Source organism: Octopus sinensis, linkage group LG11 (genome assembly GCF_006345805.1).
Source record: "Octopus sinensis linkage group LG11, ASM634580v1, whole genome shotgun sequence".
Classification (NCBI taxonomy): Eukaryota; Metazoa; Mollusca; class Cephalopoda; order Octopoda; family Octopodidae; genus Octopus; species Octopus sinensis.
The window spans coordinates 62532055-62536542 of NC_043007.1; the positions used below are offsets into that span (position 1 = coordinate 62532055).

Below are 4488 nucleotides of genomic sequence, written 5' to 3' on the forward strand. Positions count from 1 at the left end.
TAAAAGAATGTATTATAGACACTTTTATGCATATACATATACATACACACATATATCCATAAACATTGATATATACATACATACACAGACACATAGATATATGCACACATACATATACACATACACCAATACATACATGCATGCACACATACATACATACATACATACATACATACATACATACATACATACATAGATACATACATACATAGTTGTAGTGCACCTGAGCACTGTACACAATTATTATTATTATTATTATTATTATATACACTTTTGAGCCACAGAAAAGAGGTAGGCACAATTCTAAGACATCATTCTTCTCCTTTTGAGATGACAACTGGTGTACCAAAAGAATCCGTTCTTGGACCCCTGTTGTTTGTTGCACAGTGTTTTGTTATGGCCCCTGTTTTGTTTGTACTCTTCTTTTACGTGATGCTGAGGTATGCTTTTGATGACATACAAAATGGTGTCAAATTCCAGTTTTGAACAAGTGGTGGACTATTCAATCATCAGTGTTTCAAAGCCAGAACACTCCTCCTCACCAGTATCATTCATGATCTACTTTTTGCATATGATGTTGCACTAGTAGCAACCTCCTAAGAGAAAGCTCAGGAATTTCTTAAACAGTTTTCTACTGCATGTAAAGCCTTTGGTTTGACCATCAACATGAAGAAGATGGAAGTACTCCACCAACCTGGCTCTACTCCTAAGCAAATTCGAAGTGTCAAGCAGAAGACACTGGTTCATAATTTTTCTGACACTCCTATGCAGGTTGATGGGGAAAAACCTAAATTATGTGAAGTCATTTACATATCTTAGTAGTAAAGTGAATTCAAATGCTTCCCTTGATGAAATTGTCAACTGTCTTGCAAAGCCAACCAATACCTTTGGCAAACTCTGCTACTGCCTATGGAATGAAAGCAGCATTAAACTTGACACCAAAGTACAGGTCTACAAAGTTGCCATTCTTACTACTCTCTTGTGTGGCTCAGAATCATGGACATCCTATAGATGATACATTAACCAACTAGACACTTTCCACAAAGCCTGTCTCTGGTCAATCTGTGGTTATTCACAAATAGACAGTTTCTAATGCTGACCTGTTTAGCAAGTGTCAGATTGGCGGAATTTAGAGCTTCCTTACATAGTCACAATTGAGTTGGGCTGGCCAAGTTGTCAGAATGAATGATGAAAGAATAACCAAAGTCCTCATGTACAGCCACCTTGATAGTGGGCACAGGAATGTTAGTCAACCGTGGCTCAGATATAAGGACAAGCTGAAGAGTAACCTCTCAGCAGTGAAGATAGCTCACACCTTTGAGTGAACAGCCTTTGAGCAAACAAAAGTGAGATCACTGTGTCAAAATGATATAAGAAACTTTGTTGCAACTAGCATTAACAGGCTTAGAGGAACAAGGCAAAGGAGAAAAGTGGCTGCAAGTATACCACCTGCACTAACCTATAATCCTCATACTTGCAGTAACTATGGGCTACTTTGCAAATCATTGGTGGGACTTAAATGTCACATTCAACATGAGCATTTTGACAGACAAAAAAAGAGTAGGTTGTCAGATTCTCCTACATCAAAACTGACAGGCGAATCCATATATATATATATATTATATACAAAGTGAGATAGGGGTTATGAGTGTAACCCACTATGGGATATCAGTTATCCAATATACCGCCAGTGAAGTACCCAAAAGGCTAATACATAAATGCTTACAATTGCAATGCAATTAGTTCATTTATTGTATTAGATGGGCGAAGGTAAAATGTTTTACCTCAAAATCATAATACAAATAAGAAAATGGAGGAACAGATTCCTTTCAATCATCAACTTACAGATAATACCAATTCATATAATTTATTAACTAATTAAATAGGAACATCCAAATTGTGCCTGCACAATGAGATACCTTTATCTACAGGCTGAAACAGCTGTAAGATCCATTTTATATGTATTATTTTTATGGTATTATCTTACTTATTGATGTATATTGTTTTATTGTGTTTTATTCTGTTGGATTTGGATGTTCCTATTTAATTAGTTAATAAATTATATGAATTGGTATTATCTGTAAGTTGATGATTGAAAGGAATCTGTTCCTCCATTTTCTTATTTGTATTATATTTTATATATATATTTATATATATATATATATATATATATATATATATTATATATATATATATCTATATATATATATATTATATTATATATATATATATATATATTATATATATATATATATAATATATATATATATATATATATATTATATATATATATTTTATTATATATATATATTATATATATATATATTTTATATATATATATATATATATAGATATATATATATATATTTTATATATATATATATATTTTATATTATATATATATATATATATATATATATATTTTATAATATATATATTTATATATATATATATTTTATATATATATATATATATATATATATATATTAATAAAAATGGTAAGACAACAAAAGAAAGAAAGAGACTTTGATCTTATGTAAATAGAGGAATTTATCTGTAAATGTAATATGTGACAATTATTCGGTAGCCATGATAAAACTCTGAGTTTCGGAGGATAGCATTTTTCCAATGGCCGGATAACTGAAGAGATGGCGGCATGGATTTCCACCTCGCCATCCGAAACTCAGAGTTTTATCATGACTACTGAATAATTGTTACATATTACATTTACAGATATATATATATATATACACACACACACAATTCTATATATGTATGTATAAAATCATCATCATTATTATTTCATGTCCATTTTTTCCATACTTGCATGGGTCAGATGGAAACTGGTTGATGGAAACTGCAAGAAGCCTATTGTGTGTGTGTGTGTCTTTATCTTGACACCACATGATAGCTGTAAATGACTGTCACTGTCATATAAGCAGCACCATCCATTTCCAATATTCTGCAAGAAAATGTAGGGTGATGGGGAACATCAGGAAGGGTACCCAGCCTTAGAAAATCCACCTCAACAAATTCCATACAACATATGCAAGCATGCAGAAGTAGATATGAAAATGATGCAGATGAAGATGGGGACGATGATGATGATGGTGATGACAATGACAACAACGACGATGACAATGATGATGAGGATGATTATGATATATACTTACACACACACATGCACACACACACACACATACACCAGACAGACTTCTTTCAATTCCTTTCTACCACAGTCACTCATAAAGCTATAGTAGCAGCTACTTGCCCGAAAATGCCATGCAATGGGACGGAACCTGAAATCATGTAGTTAGGAAGCAAACTTCTCAACTTCTCAACACAGCTACACCTGTGTGTGTGCATGTGTGTGTGTGTGTATACATATATATCTTTGATCTTTTACTTGTTTCAGTCATTAGACTGTGGTCATGCTGGGGCACAGCTTTGAAGAAAATTTAGTCAAAAGAATCAACACCAGTACTTATATTTTGTTAAACCTGGTATTTATTTTATCTGTCTCTTTTGCCAAACTGCTAAGTTGTGGGAACATAAACACACCAACACTGGTTGTTAAGTAGTATTGGGGAACAAACACACATAGATATAGATACAAATGCACACACACATATACAGGGTGTGATGAATAAACTGTTGTCTAAGTTAACACAAAAATGAAAATAATACTAACATCTCATTTTAACAGATATATTTACCAAAATTACATAAGAATATCTGGAAATACTAAAGAGTAAATATATTCAATAAAATTGCCATTGACTTCAACCACAGCCTCCAGACAACTTCAGAATCTCCTGCAATTCTTCTGGTTGGTCTCCTTGCTTAAGTTGGGAATGCCGCCATAATCCTTGCCTTCCGTTCATCTTTGGTGTTACGAGGAGTTTTGTTGATCTCTCACTCAACTGCATCCCACACATAATAATCAAGGGAGTTGCAGTCTGGGGAGTTAGGTGGCCAAATATTAGGTGTGATAGAGGCACAAAAATTGTCTGACAGCCATGACTGGATTCTTCTGCTTGTGTGGCATGGTGCAGAGTTCTGTTACTAGACATAGGGTCTTCCAGGAGCTACCCTCTTGACCCAGGGCAGCACTACCTCCTCCAGGCACTTTATGTAGGCTTCTGTGTTGAGTCTGAGGTTGTGTGGGAAGGTGAATGGAGACTTAACACTACCATCACTAGTAATCACCCCAAATACCAAGATGTTGACTGAATGTCACTTGTAAACTTGTGTTTTGCTCATGGCAACATCCTTGTAAGTTGTTTGAAGCATGACAACTGTTTTGGCCACGGTTTTCCTCAACAGGAAACAGAATTTCATGGAAGCACACAATTCCTTCGTTTCAACCATCGCAAAAATCAATGAACAGGGGAGAAGCATTGCAAAACAAAGATGCAGCATGTGGCAGTACGACTTTGCAGGATACCACTGGTTGGCAGACTGATACCAGAGGGTCACATAAAGTGG

The 4488-nt window shown here is 34.3% G+C and overlaps 1 long non-coding RNA gene across 1 annotated transcript in view; it reads right to left on the reverse strand.

Moving 5' to 3' along the window:
- Nucleotides 1-4012, reverse strand: part of LOC118765452 — an 18368-nt gene extending 14356 nt beyond the window's left edge. The window contains exon 1 of the long non-coding RNA XR_005001318.1: nt 4002-4012. This is a non-coding gene — a long non-coding RNA (uncharacterized LOC118765452). The remainder of the gene's footprint in view (nt 1-4001) is intronic.
- Between the last annotated feature and the right edge of the window lie 476 nt (nt 4013-4488).